This window comes from Pristiophorus japonicus, chromosome 24 (genome assembly GCF_044704955.1).
Source record: "Pristiophorus japonicus isolate sPriJap1 chromosome 24, sPriJap1.hap1, whole genome shotgun sequence".
Lineage (NCBI taxonomy): Eukaryota > Metazoa > Chordata > Chondrichthyes > Pristiophoridae > Pristiophorus > Pristiophorus japonicus.
In genome coordinates this window covers 30,468,037-30,484,279 of record NC_092000.1, presented here as the reverse complement: position 1 = coordinate 30,484,279, position 16,243 = coordinate 30,468,037, and the positions used below count along the sequence as shown (strand labels likewise).

The following is a 16,243-nucleotide window of genomic DNA, read 5'->3' as shown; positions in this document are numbered from 1 at the left end:
TCTCCTACTCCCCCAAGCTCTCCTAATCCACAAGCTCTCCGACTGCCCCAAGCTCTCCTACTGCCCCAAGCTCTCCTACTGCCCCAAGCTCCCCTACTGCCCCAAGCTCTCCTACTGCGCCAAGCTCTCCGACTGCCCCAAGCTGTCCTTCTCCACCAGCTCTCCGACTCCCCCAGTTCTCCGACTCCCCCAAGCTCTACTACTCCCCCAAGCTCTCCTACTCCCCCAAGCTCTCCTACTCCCCCAATCTCTCCTACTCACCCAATCTCTCCTACTACCCCAAGCTCACCTACTGCCCCAAGCTCTCCTACTGCCCCAAGCTCTCCTAGTGCCCCAAGTTCTCCTTCTGCCCCACAGCTCTCCTACTGCCCCAAGCTCTCCTACTGCCCCAAGCTCTCTTACTGCCACAATCTCTCCTACTCCCCCAGCAATCCGACTCCCCCAGCTCTCCGACTCCCCCAAGCTATCCTACTCCCCCAAGCTGTCCTACGCCCCCAATCTCTGCTACTCCCCCAAGCTCTCCTACTCCACAAGCTCTGCGACTGCCCCAAGCTCTCCTACTGCCCCAAGCTCTCCTAGTGCCCCAAGCTCGCCTACTGCCCCAAGCTCTCCTTCTGCGCCAAGCTCTCCGACTGCCCCAAGCTGTCCTTCTCCACCAGCTCTCCGACTCCCCCAGCTCTCCGACTCCCCCAAGCTCTCTTACTCCCCCAAGCTCTCTTACTCCCCCAAGCTCTCCTACTCCCCCAAGCTCTCCAACTCCCGCAATCTCTCCTACACCCCCAAGCTCTCCGACTGCCCCAAGCTCTCCTACTGCCCCAAGCTCTCCTACTGCCCCAAGCTCTCCTTCTGACCCACAGCTCTCCGACTGTCCCAAGCTCTCCTACTCCCCCAAGCTCTCCTACTCCCCCAAGCTCTCCTACTCCCCCAAGCTCTCCTACTCCCTCAAGCTCTCCTACTCCGCCAAGCTCTCCTACTCCCCAAGCTCAACTACTCCCCCAAGCTCTCCTACTCCCCGAAGCTCTCCTACTCCCCCAAGCTCTCCTACTCCCCCAAGTTCTCCTACTCCCCCAAGCTCTCCTACTCCCCCAAGCTCTCCTACTCCCCCAAGCTGTCCTACTCCCCCAATCTCTCCTACTCGCCCAAGCTCTCCTACTCCCCCAAGCTCTCCTACTCCCCCAAGCTCTCCTACGGCCCAAACTCTCCTACTGCCCCAAGCTCTCCTACTGCCCCAAGCTCTCCTACTGCCCAAGCTCTCCTACTGCTTCAAGCTCTCCTACTGCCCCAAGCTCTCCTACTGCCCCAAGCTCCCCTACTGCCCCAAGCTCTCCTGCTGCGCCAAGCTCTCCGACTGCCCCAAGCTCTCCTTCTCCACCAGCTCTCCGACTCCCCAAGCTCTCCGACTCCCCCAAGCTCTCCTACTCCCTCAAGGTCTCATACTCCCCCTCGCTCTCCGACTCCCCCAATCTCTCCTACTCCCCCAAGCTCTCCTACCCCGTCAAGCTCTCCTACTCCCCCAAGATCTCCTACTCCCCCCAGCTCTCCTACTCCCCCAAGCTCTCCTACTGCCCCAAGCTCTCCTTCTGGCCCACAGCTCTCCTACTGTCCCAAGCTCTCCTACTGCCCCAAGCACTCCTACTGCCCCAAGCTCTCCATCTTCCAGAAACTCTCTGACTGCCCCAAGCTCTCCTACTCCCCCAAGCTCTCCTACCCCCCAAAGCTCTCCGACCACCACAAGCTCTCCTACTCCCCCAAGCTGTCCTACTCACCCAAGCTGTCCTACTCCCCCAAGCTGTCCTACTCACCCAAGCTCTCCTACTCCCCCAAGCTCTCCTACTCCCCCAAGCTCTCCTACTCCCCCAAGCTCTCCTACTCCCCCAAGCTCACCTACTCCCCCAAGTTCTCCTACTGCTCCAAGCTCTCCTACAGCCCCAAGCTCTCCTACTGCCCCAAGCTCCCCTACTGCCCCAAGCTCTCCTACTGCGCCAAGCTCTCCGACTGCCCCAAGCTCTCCTTCTCCACCAGCTCTCCGACTCCCCCAGCTCTCCGACTCCCCAAGCTCAGCTACTCCCCCAAGCTCTCCTACTCCCCCAAGCTCTCCTACTCCCCCAATCTCTCCTACTCCCCCAAGCTCTCCTACTCTCCCAAGCTCTCCTACTCCCCCAAGCTCTCCTGCTCCCCCAAGCTCTCCAACTCCCCCAAGCTCTCCTATTCCCTCAAGCTCTCCTGCTCCCCCAAGCTCTCCTACTCCCCCAAGCTCTAATACTCCCCCAAGCTGTCCTACTCCCCCAATTTCTCCCACTCCCCCAAGCTCTCCTACTGCCCCAAGCTCTTCTACTGCCCCATGCTCTCCTACTGCCCCAAGCTCTCCTTCTGCCCCACAGCTCTCCTACTGCCCCAAGCCCTCCTACTGCCCCAAGCTCTCTGACTGCCCCAAGCTCTCCTACTCCCCCAGCTCTCCGAATCCCCCAGCTCTCCGACTCCCCCAAGCTCTCCTACTCCCCCAAACTCTCCTACTCCCCCAAGCTCTCCTACTCCCCCAATCTCTCCTACTCACCCAAGCTCTCCTACTCCGTCAAGCTCTCCTACTCCCCAAAGATGTCCTACTTCCCCAAGCTGTCCTACTCCCCCAAGCTCTCCTAATCCCTCAAGCTCTCCTACTCCCCCAATCTCTCCTACTTCCCCAGCTCTCCTACTCCCCCAAGCTCACCTACTCCCCCAAGCTCTCCTACTCCCCCAATCTCTCCTACTCCCCCAAACTCTCCTACTCCCCCACGCTCTCCTACCCTCCCAACCTCTCCGACCACCCCAAGCTCTCCTACTCCCCCAAGATGTCCGACTCCCCCAAGCTGTCCTACTCCCCCAAGCTGTCCTACTCCCCCAAGCTCTCCTACTCCCCCAAGCTCTCCTACTTCCCTAAGCTCTCCTACTCCCCCAAGCTCTCCTACTCTCCCAAGCTCTCCTACTCCCCCAAGTTCTACTACTGCCCCAAGCTCTCCTACTGCCCCAACCTCTCCTACTGCCCCAAGCTCTCCTTCTGCCCCACAGCTTTCCTACTCCCCCAAGCACTCCTACTGCCCCAAGCTCTCCTACTGCCCCAAACTCTCTGACTGTCCCAAACTCTCCTACTGCCCCAAGCTCTCCTACTCCCCCAAGCTCTCCTACTCCCCCAAGCTCTCCTACTCCCCCAAGCTCTCCTGCTCTCCCAAGCTCTCCTGCTCCCCCAAACTCTCCTGCTCCCCCAAGCTATCCTACTCCCCCAAGCTCCCCTACTCCCCCAAGCTCTCCTACTCCCCCAAGCTCTCCTACTCCCCCAAGCTCTCCTACTCCCCCAAGCTCTCGTACTCTCCCAAGCTCTCCTACTCCCCCAAGCTCTCCTACTCCCCCAAGCTGTCCTACTCCCCCAAAGCTCTCCTACTCCCCCAAGCTCTCCTATTCCCTCAAGCTCTCCTACTCCCCCAAGCTCTCCTACTCCACAAGCTCTCCGACAGCCCCAAGCTCTCCTACTCCCGCAAGCTCTCCTACACCCCCAAGCTCTCCTACTCCCCCAATCTCTCCTACTCCCCCAAGCTCTCCTACCCCGCCAAGCTCTCTACTCCCCAAGCTCTCCTACTGCCCCAAGCTCTCCTACTCCCCGAAGCTCTCCTAATCCACAAGCTCTCCGACTGCCCCAAGCTCTCCTACTGCCCCAAGCTCTCCTACTGCCCCAAGCTCCCCTACTGCCCCAAGCTCTCCTACTGCGCCAAGCTCTCCGACTGCCCCAAGCTGTCCTTCTCCACCAGCTCTCCGACTCCCCCAGTTCTCCGACTCCCCCAAGCTCTACTACTCCCCCAAGCTCTCCTACTCCCCCAAGCTCTCCTACTCCCCCAATCTCTCCTACTCACCCAATCTCTCCTACTATCCCAAGCTCACCTACTGCCCCAAGCTCTCCTACTGCCCCAAGCTCTCCTAGTGCCCCAAGTTCTCCTTCTGCCTCACAGCTCTCCTACTGCCCCAAGCTCTCCTACTGCCCCAAGCTCTCTTACTGCCACAATCTCTCCTACTCCCCCAGCCATCCGACTCCCCCAGCTCTCCGACTCCCCCAAGCTATCCTACTCCCCCAAGCTGTCCTACGCCCCCAATCTCTGCTACACCCACAAGCTCTCCTACTCCACAAGCTCTCCGACTGCCCCAAGCTCTCCTACTGCCCCAAGCTCTCCTAGTGCCCCAAGCTCCCCTACTGCCCCAAGCTCTCCTTCTGCGCCAAGCTCTCCGACTGCCCCAAGCTGTCCTTCTCCACCAGCTCTCCGACTCCCCCAGCTCTCCGACTCCTGCAAGCTCTCTTACTCCCCCAAGCTCTCTTACTCCCCCAAGCTCTCCTACTCCCCCAAGCTCTCCAACTCCCGCAATCTCTCCTACACCCCCAAGCTCTCCGACTGCCCCAAGCTCTCCTACTGCCCCAAGCTCTCCTACTGCCCCAAGCTCTCCTTCTGACCCACAGCTCTCCGACTGTCCCAAGCTCTCCTACTCCCCCAAGCTCTCCTACTCCCCCAAGCTCTCCTACTCCCCCAAGCTCTCCTACTCCCTCAAGCTCTCCTACTCCGCCAAGCTCTCCTACTCCCCAAGCTCAACTACTCCCCCAAGCTCTCCTACTCCCCGAAGCTCTCCTACTCCCCCAAACTCTCCTACTCCCCCAAGCTCTCCTACTCCCCCAAGCTGTCCTACTCCCCCAATCTCTCCTACTCGCCCAAGCTCTCCTACTCCCCCAAGCTCTCCTACTCCCCCAAGCTCTCCTACGGCCCAAACTCTCCTACTGCCCCAAGCTCTCCTACTGCCCCAAGCTCTCCTACTGCCCAAGCTCTCCTACTGCTTCAAGCTCTCCTACTGCCCCAAGCTCTCCTACTGCCCCAAGCTCCCCTACTGCCCCAAGCTCTCCTGCTGCGCCAAGCTCTCCGACTGCCCCAAGCTCTCCTTCTCCACCAGCTCTCCGACTCCCCAAGCTCTCCGACTCCCCCAAGCTCTCCTACTCCCTCAAGGTCTCATACTCCCCCAAGCTCTCCGACTCCCCCAATCTCTCCTACTCCCACAAGCTCTCCTACCCCGCCAAGCTCTCCTACTCCCGCAAGCTCTCCTACACCCCCAAGCTCTCCTACTCCCCCAATCTCTCCTACTCCCCCAAGATCTCCTACCCCGCCAAGCTCTCTACTCCCCAAGCTCTCCTACTGCCCCAAGCTCTCCTACCCCGCCAAGCTCTCCTACTCCCCCAAGCTCTCCTACTCCCCCCAGCTCTCCTACTCCCCCAAGCTCTCCTACTGCCCCAAGCTCTCCTTCTGCCCCACAGCTCTCCTACTGTCCCAAGCTCTCCTACTGCCCCAAGCACTCCTACTGCCCCAAGCTCTCCATCTTCCAGAAACTCTCTGACTGCCCCAAGCTCTCCTACTCCCGCAAGCTCTCCTACCCCCCAAAGCTCTCCGACCACCCCAAGCTCTCCTACTCCCCCAAGCTGTCCTACTCACCCAAGCTGTCCTACTCCCCCAAGCTGTCCTACTCACCCAAGCTCTCCTACTCCCCCAAGCTCTCCTACTCCCCCAAGCTCTCCTACTCCCCCAAGCTGTCCTACTCCCCCAAGCTCACCTACTCCCCCAATTCTCCTACTGCTCCAAGCTCTCCTACTACCCCAAGCTCTCCTACTGCCCCAAGCTCCCCTACTGCCCAAAGCTCTCCTACTGCGCCAAGCTCTCCGACTGCCCCAAGCTCTCCTTCTCCACCAGCTCTCCGACTGCCCCAGCTCTCCGACTCCCCAAGCTCAGCTACTCCCCCAAGCTCTCCTACTCCCCCAAGCTCTCCTACTCCCCCAATCTCTCCTACTCCCCCAAGCTCTCCTACTCTCCGAAGCTCTCCTACTCCCCCAAGCTCTCCTGCTCCCCCAAGCTCTCCAACTCCCCCAAGCTCTCCTATTCCCTCAAGCTCTCCTACTCCCCCAAGCTCTCCTACTCCCCCAAGCTCTCCTACTCCCCCAAGCTGTCCTACTCCCCCAATTTCTCCCACTCCCCCAAGCTCTCCTACTGCCCCAAGGTCTTCTACTGCCCCAAGCTCTCCTACTGCCCCAAGCTCTCCTTCTGCCCCACAGCTCTCCTACTGCCACAAGCCCTCCTACCGCCCCAAGCTCTCTGACTGCCCCAAGCTCTCATACTCCCCCAGCTCTCCGACTACCCCAGCTCTCCGACTCCCCCAAGCTCTCCTACTCCCACAAGCTCTCCTACTCCCCCAAGCTCTCCTACTCCCCCAATCTCTCCTACTCACCCAAGCTCTCCTACTCCGTCAAGCTCTCCTACTCCCCAAAGCTGTCCTACTCCCCCATGCTGTCCTACTCCCCCAAGCTGTCCTACTCCCCCAAGCTCTCCTACTCCCCAAGCTCTCCTACTCAACCAAGATCTCCTACTCCCCCAAGCTCTCCTACTCCCCCAAGCTCTCCTACTCCCCCAAGCTCTCCTACTCCCCCAAGCTCGCCTGCTCCCAAGCTCTCCTAATCCCTCAAGCTCTCCTACTCCCCCAAGCTCTCCTACTCCCCCAGCTCTCCTACTCCCCCAAGCTCACCTACTCCCCCAAGCTCTCCTACTCCCCCAATCCCTCCTACTCCCCCAAACTCTCCTACTCCCCCAAGCTCTCCTACCCTCCCAACCTCTCCGACCACACCAAGCTCTCCTACTCCCCCAAGCTGTCCTACTCCCCCAAGCTGTCCTACTCCCCCAAGCTCTCCTCCTCCCCCAAGCTCTCCTACTCCCCTAAGCTCTCCTACTCCCCCAAGCTCTCCTACTCTCCCAAGCTCTCCTACTCCCCCAAGTTCTCCTACTGCCCCAAGCTCTCCTACTGCCCCAACCTCTCCTACTGCCCCAAAATCTCCTACTGCCCCAAGCTCTCCTACTGCCCCAAGCTCTCCTTCTGCCCCAAGCTCCCCTACTGCCCCAAGCTCTCCTACTGCGCCAAGCTCTCAGACTGCACCAAGCTCTCCTTCTCCACCAGCTCTCCGACTCCCCCAGCTCTCCGACTCCCCCAAGATCTCCTACTCCCCCAAGCTCTCCTACTCCCCCAAGCTCTCCTACTCCCCCAAGCTCTCCTACTCCCCCAAGCTCTCCTACTCCCGCAAGCTCCCCTACTCCCCCAAGCTCTCCTACTCCCCCAAGCTCTCCTACTCCCCCAAGCTCAACTACTCCCCCAAGCTCTCCTAATCCCCCAAGCTCTGCTACTCCCCCAAGCTCTCCTACTACCCCAAGCTCTCCTACTCCCTCAAGCTCTCCTACTCCGTCAAGCTCGCCTACTCCCCAAGCTCAACTACTCCCCCAAGCTCTCCTACTCCCCGAAGCTCTCCTACTCCCCCAAGCTCTCCTACTCCCCTAAGTTCTCCTACTCCCCCAAGCTCTCCTACTCCCCCAAGCTCTCCTACTCCCCCAAGCTGTCCTACTCCCCCAATCTCTCCTACTCGCCCAAGCTCTCCTACTCCCCCAAGCTCTCCTACTCCCCCAAGCGCTCCTACGGCCCAAACTCTCCGACTGCCCCAAGCTCTCCTTCTGCCCCAAGCTCTCCTACTCCCCAAGTTCTCCTACTGCTTCAAGCTCTCCTACTGCCCCAAGCTCTCCTACTGCCCCAAGCTCCCCTACTGCCACAAGCTCTCCTGCTGCGCCAAGCTCTCCGACTGCCCCAAGCTCTCCTTCTCCACCAGCTCTCCGACTCCCCAAGCTCTCCGACTCCCCCAAGCTCTCCTACTCCCTCAAGGTCTCATACTCCCCCTCGCTCTCCGACTACCCCAATCTCTCCTACTCCCCCAAGCTCTCCTACCCCGCCAAGCTCTCCTACTCCCCCAAGCTCTCCTACTCCCCCCAGCTCTCCTACTCCCCCAAGCTCTCCTACTGCCCCAAGCTCTCCTTCTGCCCCACAGCTCTCCTACTGTCCCAAGCTCTCCTACTGCCCCAAGCACTCCTGCTGCCCCAAGCTCTCCATCTTCCAGAAACTCTCTGACTGTCCCAAGCTCTCCTACTCCCCCAAGCTCTCCTACCCCCCAAAGCTCTCCGACCACCACAAGCTCTCCTACTCCCCCAAGCTGTCCTACTCACCCAAGCTGTCCTACTCCCCCAAGCTGTCCTACTCACCCAAGCTCTCCTACTCCCCCAAGCTCTCCTACTCCCCCAAGCTCTCCTACTCCCCCAAGCTCTCCTACTCCCCCAAGCTCACCTACTCCCCAATGTTCTCCTACTGCTCCAAGCTCTGCTACTGCCCCAAGCTCTCCTACTGCCCCAAGCTCACCTACTGCCCCAAGCTCTCCTACTGCGCCAAGCTCTCCGACTGCCCCAAGCTCTCCTTCTCCACCAGCTCTCCGACTCCCCCAGCTCTCCGACTCCCCAAGCTCAGCTACTCCCCCAAGCTCTCCTACTCCCCCAAGCTCTCCTACTCCCCCAATCTGTCCTACTCCCCCAAGCTCTCCTACTCTCCCAAGCTCTCCTACTCCGCCAAGCTCTCCTGCTCCCCCAAGCTCTCCAACTCCCCCAAGCTCTCCTATTCCCTCAAGCTCTCCTGCTCCCCCAAGCTCTCCTACTCCCCCAAGCTCTAATACTCCCCCAAGCTGTCCTACTCCCCCAATTTCTCCCACTCCCCCAAGCTCTCCTACTGCCCCAAGCTCTTCTACTGCCCCATGCTCTCCTACTGCCCCAAGCTCTCCTTCTGCCCCACAGCTCTCCTACTGCCCCAAGCCCTCCTACTGCCCCAAGCTCTCTGACTGCCCCAAGCTCTCCTACTCCCCCAGCTCTCCGAATCCCCCAGCTCTCCGACACCCCCAAGCTCTCCTACTCCCCAAACTCTCCTACTCCCCCAAGCTCTCCTACTCCCCCAATCTCTCCTACTCACCCAAGCTCTCCTACTCCGTCAAGCTCTCCTACTCCCCAAAGCTGTCCTACTCCCCCAAGCTGTCCTACTCCCCCAAGCTCTCCTAATCCCTCAAGCTCTCCTACTCCCCCAAGCTCTCCTACTCCCCCAGCTCTCCTACTCCCCCAAGCTCACCTACTCCCCCAAGCTCTCCTACTCCCCCAATCTCTCCTACTCCCCCAAACTCTCCTACTCCCCCACGCTCTCCTACCCTCCCAACCTCTCCGACCACCCCAAGCTCTCCTACTCCCCCAAGATGTCCGACTCCCCCAAGCTGTCCTACTCCCCCAAGCTGTCCTACTCCCCCAAGCTCTCCTACTCCCCCAAGCTCTCCTACTTCCCTAAGCTCTCATACTCCCCCAAGCTCTCCTACTCTCCCAAGCTCTCCTACTCCCCCAAGTTCTACTACTGCCCCAAGCTCTCCTACTGCCCCAACCTCTCCTACTGCCCCAAGCTCTCCTTCTGCCCCACAGCTTTCCTACTCCCCCAAGCACTCCTACTGCCCCAAGCTCTCCTACTGCCCCAAACTCTCTGACTGCCCCAAACTCACCTACTGCCCCAAGCTCTCCTACTCCCCCAAGCTCTCCTACTCCCCCAAGCTCTCCTACTCCCCCAAGCTCTCCTGCTCCCCCAAGCTCTCCTGCTCCCCCAAGCTCTCCTGCTCCCCCAAGCTCTCCTACTCCCCCAAGCTCCCCTACTCCCCCAAGCTCTCCTACTCCCCCAAGCTCTCCTACTCCCCCAAGCTCTCCTACTCCTCCAAGCTCTCGTACTCTCCCAAGCTCTCCTACTCCCCCAAGCTCTCCTACTCCCCCAAGCTGTCCTACTCCCCCAAAGCTCTCCTACTCCCCCAAGCTCTCCTATTCCCTCAAGCTCTCCTACTCCCCCAAGCTCTCCTACTCCACAAGCTCTCCGACTGCCCCAAGCTCTCCTACTCCCACAAGCTCTCCTACTCCCCCAAGCTCTCCTACTCCCCCAATCTCTCCTACTCCCCCAAGCTCTCCTACCCCGCCAAGCTCTCTACTCCCCAAGCTCTCCTACTGCCCCAAGCTCTCCTACTCCCCCAAGCTCTCCTAATCCACAAGCTCTCCGACTGCCCCAAGCTCTCCTACTGCCCCAAGCTCTCCTACTGCCCCAAGCTCCCCTACTGCCCCAAGCTCTCCTACTGCGCCAAGCTCTCCTGCTCCCCCAAGCTCTCCTGCTCCCCCAATCTCTCCTACTCCCCCAAGCTCCCCTACTCCCCCAAGCTCTCCTACTCCCCCAAGCTCTCCTACTCCCCCAAGCTCTCCTACTCCTCCAAGCTCTCGTACTCTCCCAAACTCTCCTACTCCCCCAAGCTCTCCGACTCCCCCAAGCTGTCCTACTCCCCCAAAGCTCTCCTACTCCCCCAAGCTCTCCTATTCCCTCAAGCTCTCCTACTCCCCCAAGCTCTCCTACTCCACAAGCTCTCCGACTGCCCCAAGCTCTCCTACTCCCACAAGCTCTCCTACTCCCCCAAGCTCTCCTACTCCCCCAATCTCTCCTACTCCCCCAAGCTCTCCTACCCCGCCAAGCTCTCTACTCCCCAAGCTCTCCTACTGCCCCAAGCTCTCCTACTCCCCCAAGCTCTCCTAATCCACAAGCTCTCCGACTGCCCCAAGCTCTCCTACTGCCCCAAGCTCTCCTACTGCCCCAAGCTCCCCTACTGCCCCAAGCTCTCCTACTGCGCCAAGCTCTCCGACTGCCCCAAGCTGTCCTTCTCCACCAGCTCTCCGACTCCCCCAGTTCTCCGACTCCCCCAAGCTCTACTACTCCCCCAAGCTCTCCTACTCCCCCAAGCTCTCCTACTCCCCCAATCTCTCCTACTCACCCAATCTCTCCTACTACCCCAAGCTCACCTACTGCCCCAAGCTCTCCTACTGCCCCAAGCTCTCCTAGTGCCCCAAGTTCTCCTTCTGCCCCACAGCTCTCCTACTGCCCCAAGCTCTCCTACTGCCCCAAGCTCTCTTACTGCCACAATCTCTCCTACTCCCCCAGCCATCCGACTCCCCCAGCTCTCCGACTCCCCCAAGCTATCCTACTCCCCCAAGCTGTCCTACGCCCCCAATCTCTGCTACTCCCCCAAGCTCTCCTACTCCACAAGCTCTCCGACTGCCCCAAGCTCTCCTACTGCCCCAAGCTCTCCTAGTGCCCCAAGCTCCCCTACTGCCCCAAGCTCTCCTTCTGCGCCAAGCTCTCCGACTGCCCCAAGCTGTCCTTCTCCACCAGCTCTCAGACTCCCCCAGCTCTCCGACTCCCCCAAGCTCTCTTACTCCCCCAAGCTCTCTTACTCCCCCAAGCTCTCCAACTCCCGCAATCTCTCCTACACCCCCAAGCTCTCCGACTGCCCCAAGCTCTCCTACTGCCCCAAGCTCTCCTACTGCCCCAAGCTCTCCTTCTGACCCACAGCTCTCCGACTGTCCCAAGCTCTCCTACTCCCCCAAGCTCTCCTACTCCCCCAAGCTCTCCTACTCCCCCAAGCTCTCCTACTCCCTCAAGCTCTCCTACTCCGCCAAGCTCTCCTACTCCCCAAGCTCAACTACTCCCCCAAGCTCTCCCACTCCCCGAAGCTCTCCTACTCCCCCAAGCTCTCCTACTCCCCCAAGTTCTCCTACTCCCCCAAGCTCTCCTACTCCCCCAAGCTCTCCTACTCCCCCAAGCTGTCCTACTCCCCAAATCTCTCCTACTCGCCCAAGCTCTCCTACTCCCCCAAGCTCTCCTACTCCCCCAAGCTCTCCTACGGCCCAAACTCTCCTACTGCCCCAAGCTCTCCTACTGCCCCAAGCTCTCCTACTGCCCAAGCTCTCCTACTGCTTCAAGCTCTCCTACTGCCCCAAGCTCTCCTACTGCCCCAAGCTCCCCTACTGCCCCAAGCTCTCCTGCTGCGCCAAGCTCTCCGACTGCCCCAAGCTCTCCTTCTCCACCAGCTCTCCGACTCCCCAAGCTCTCCGACTCCCCCAAGCTCTCCTACTCCCTCAAGGTCTCATACTCCCCCAAGCTCTCCGACTCCCCCAATCTCTCCTACTCCCCCAAGCTCTCCTACCCCGCCAAGCTCTCCTACTCCCCCAAGCTCTCCTACTCCCCCCAGCTCTCCTACTCCCCCAAGCTCTCCTACTGCCCCAAGCTCTCCTTCTGCCCCACAGCTCTCCTACTGTCCCAAGCTCTCCTACTGCCCCAAGCACTCCTACTGCCCCAAGCTCTCCATCTTCCAGAAACTCTCTGACTGCCCCAAGCTCTCCTACTCCCCCAAGCTCTCCTACCCCCCAAAGCTCTCCGACCACCCCAAGCTCTCCTACTCCCCCAAGCTGTCCTACTCACCCAAGCTGTCCTACTCCCCCAAGCTGTCCTACTCACCCAAGCTCTCCTACTCCCCCAAGCTCTCCTACTCCCCCAAGCTCTCCTACTCCCCCAAGCTCTCCTACTCCCCCAAGCTCACCTACTCCCCCAATGCTCCTACTGCTCCAAGCTCTCCTACTGCCCCAAGCTCTCCTACTGCCCCAAGCTCCCCTACTGCCCCAAGCTCTCCTACTGCGCCAAGCTCTCCGACTGCCCCAAGCTCTCCTTCTCCACCAGCTCTCCGACTCCCCCAGCTCTCCGACTCCCCAAGCTCAGCTACTCCCCCAAGCTCTCCTACTCCCCCAAGCTCTCCTACTCCCCCAATCTCTCCTACTCCCCCAAGCTCTCCTACTCTCCCAAGCTCTCCTACTCCCCCAAGCTCTCCTGCTCCCCCAAGCTCTCCAACTCCCCCAAGCTCTCCTATTCCCTCAAGCTCTCCTACTCCCCCAAGCTCTCCTACTCCCCCAAGCTCTCCTACTCCCCCAAGCTGTCCTACTCCCCCAATTTCTCCCACTCCCCCAAGCTCTCCTACTGCCCCAAGGTCTTCTACTGCCCCAAGCTCTCCTACTGCCCCAAGCTCTCCTACTGCCCCACAGCTCTCCTACTGCCCCAAGCCCTCCTACCGCCCCAAGCTCTCTGACTGCCCCAAGCTCTCATACTCCCCCAGCTCTCCGACTACCCCAGCTCTCCGACTCCCCCAAGCTCTCCTACTCCCCCAAGCTCTCCTACTCCCCCAAGCTCTCCTACTCCCCCAAGCTCACCTACTCCCCCAATTCTCCTACTGCTCCAAGCTCTCCTACTGCCCCAAGCTCTCCTACTGCCCCAAGCTCCCCTACTGCCCCAAGCTCTCCTACTGCGCCAAGCTCTCCGACTGCCCCAAGCTCTCCTTCTCCACCAGCTCTCCGACTCCCCCAGCTCTCCGACTCCCCAAGCTCAGCTACTCCCCCAAGCTCTCCTACTCCCCCAAGCTCTCCTACTCCCCCAATCTCTCCTACTCCCCCAAGCTCTCCTACTCTCCCAAGCTCTCCTACTCCCCCAAGCTCTCCTGCTCCCCCAAGCTCTCCAACTCCCCCAAGCTCTCCTATTCCCTCAAGCTCTCCTACTCCCCCAAGCTCTCCTACTCCCCCAAGCTCTCCTACTCCCCCAAGCTGTCCTACTCCCCCAATTTCTCCCACTCCCCCAAGCTCTCCTACTGCCCCAAGGTCTTCTACTGCCCCAAGCTCTCCTACTGCCCCAAGCTCTCCTACTGCCCCACAGCTCTCCTACTGCCCCAAGCCCTCCTACCGCCCCAAGCTCTCTGACTGCCCCAAGCTCTCATACTCCCCCAGCTCTCCGACTACCCCAGCTCTCCGACTCCCCCAAGCTCTCCTACTCCCCCAAGCTCTCCTACTCCCCCAATCTCTCCTACTCACCCAAGCTCTCCTACTCCGTCAAGCTCTCCTACTACCCAAAGCTGTCCTACTCCCCCATGCTGTCCTACTCCCCCAAGCTGTCCTACTCCCCCAAGCTCTCCTACTCCCCAAGCTCTCCTACTCAACCAATATCTCCTACTCCCCCAAGCTCTCCTACTCCCCCAAGCTCTCCTACTCCCCCAAGCTCTCCTACTCCTCCAAGCTCGCCTGCTCCCAAGTTCTCCTAATCCCTCAAGCTCTCCTACTCCCCCAAGCTCTCCTACTCCCCCAGCTCTCCTACTCCCCCAAGCTCACCTACTCCCCCAAGCTCTCCTACTCCTCCAATCTCTCCTACTCCCCCAAACTCTCCTACTCCCCCAAGCTCTCCTACCCTCCCAACCTCTCCGACCACACCAAGCTCTCCTACTCCCCCAAGCTGTCCTACTCCCCCAAGCTGTCCTACTCCCCCAAGCTCTCCTCCTCCCCCAAGCTCTCCTACTCCCCTAAGCTCTCCTACTCCCCCAAGCTCTCCTACTCTCCCAAGCTCTCCTACTCCCCCAAGTTCTCCTACTGCCCCAAGCTCTGCTACTGCCCCAACCTCTCCTACTGCCCCAAAATCTCCTACTGCCCCAAGCTCTCCTACTGCCCCACCTCTCCTTCTGCCCCAAGCTCCCCTACTGCCCCAAGCTCTCCTACTGCGCCAAGCTCTCAGACTGCACCAAGCTCTCCTTCTCCACCAGCTCTCCGACTCCCCCAGCTCTCCGACTCCCCCAAGATCTCCTACTCCCCCAAGCTCTCCTACTCCCCAAGCTCTCCTACTCCCCCAAGCTCTCCTACTGCCCCAAGCTCTCCTACTCCCCCAAGCTCTCCTACTCCCCCAAGCTCTCCTACTCCCCCAAGCTCTCCTACTCCCGCAAGCTCCCCTACGCCCCCAAGCTCTCCTACTCCCCCAAGCTCTCCTACTCCCCCAAGCTCAACTACTCCCCCAAGCTCTCCTAATCCCCCAAGCTCTGCTACTCCCCCAAGCTCTCCTACTATCCCAAGCTCTCCTACTCCCTCAAGCTCTCCTACTCCGTCAAGCTCGCCTACTCCCCAAGCTCAACTACTCCCCCAAGCTCTCCTACTCACCCAAGCTCTCCTACTCCGTCAAGCTCTCTTACTACCCAAAGCTGTCCTACTCCCCCATGCTGTCCTACTCCCCCAAGCTGTCCTACTCCCCCAAGCTCTCCTACTCCCCAAGCTCTCCTACTCAACCAATATCTCCTACTCCCCCAAGCTCTCCTACTCCCCCAAGCTCTCCTACTCCCCCAAGCTCTCCTACTCCTCCAAGCTCGCCTGCTCCCAAGTTCTCCTAATCCCTCAAGCTCTCCTACTCCCCCAAGCTCTCCTACTCCCCCAGCTCTCCTACTCCCCCAAGCTCACCTACTCCCCCAAGCTCTCCTACTCCCCCAATCTCTCCTACTCCCCCAAACTCTCCTACTCCCCCAAGCTCTCCTACCCTCCCAACCTCTCCGACCACACCAAGCTCTCCTACTCCCCCAAGCTGTCCTACTCCCCCAAGCTCTCCTACTCCCCCAAGCTGTCCTACTCCCCCAATTTCTCCCACTCCCCCAAGCTCTCCTACTGCCCCAAGGTCTTCTACTGCCCCAAGCTCTCCTACTGCCCCAAGCTCTCCTACTGCCCCACAGCTCTCCTACTGCCCCAAGCCCTCCTACCGCCCCAAGCTCTCTGACTGCCCCAAGCTCTCATACTCCCCCAGCTCTCCGACTACCCCAGCTCTCCGACTCCCCCAAGCTCTCCTACTCCCCCAAGCTCTCCTACTCCCCCAATCTCTCCTACTCACCCAAGCTCTCCTACTCCGTCAAGCTCTCCTACTACCCAAAGCTGTCCTACTCCCCCATGCTGTCCTACTCCCCCAAGCTGTCCTACTCCCCCAAGCTCTCCTACTCCCCAAGCTCTCCTACTCAACCAATATCTCCTACTCCCCCAAGCTCTCCTACTCCCCCAAGCTCTCCTACTCCCCCAAGCTCTCCTACTCCTCCAAGCTCGCCTGCTCCCAAGTTCTCCTAATCCCTCAAGCTCTCCTACTCCCCAAGCTCTCCTACTCCCCCAGCTCTCCTACTCCCCCAAGCTCACCTACTCCCCCAAGCTCTCCTACTCCCCCAATCTCTCCTACTCCCCCAAACTCTCCTACTCCCCCAAGCTCTCCTACCCTCCCAACCTCTCCGACCACACCAAGCTCTCCTACTCCCCCAAGCTGTCCTACTCCCCCAAGCTGTCCTACTCCCCCAAGCTCTCCTCCTCCCCCAAGCTCTCCTACTCCCCTAAGCTCTCCTACTCCCCCAAGCTCTCCTACTCTCCCAAGCTCTCCTACTCCCCCAAGTTCTCCTACTGCCCCAAGCTCTGCTACTGCCCCAACCTCTCCTACTGCCCCAAAATCTCCTACTGCCCCAAGCTCTCCTACTGCCCCACCTCTCCTTCTGCCCCAAGCTCCCCTACTGCCCCAAGCTCTCCTACTGCTCCAAGCTCTCAGACTGCACCAAGCTCTCCTTCTCCACCAGCTCTCCGACTCCCCCAGCTCTCCGACTCCCCCAAGATCTCCTACTCCC

The 16,243-nt window shown here is 60.1% G+C and overlaps 1 protein-coding gene across 2 annotated transcripts in view; it reads right to left on the bottom strand.

Moving 5' to 3' along the window:
* Positions 1–16,243, bottom strand: part of LOC139237839 (coiled-coil domain-containing protein AGAP005037-like) — a 401,711-nt gene that overhangs the window by 81,947 nt on the left and 303,521 nt on the right. The window lies entirely within an intron of this gene.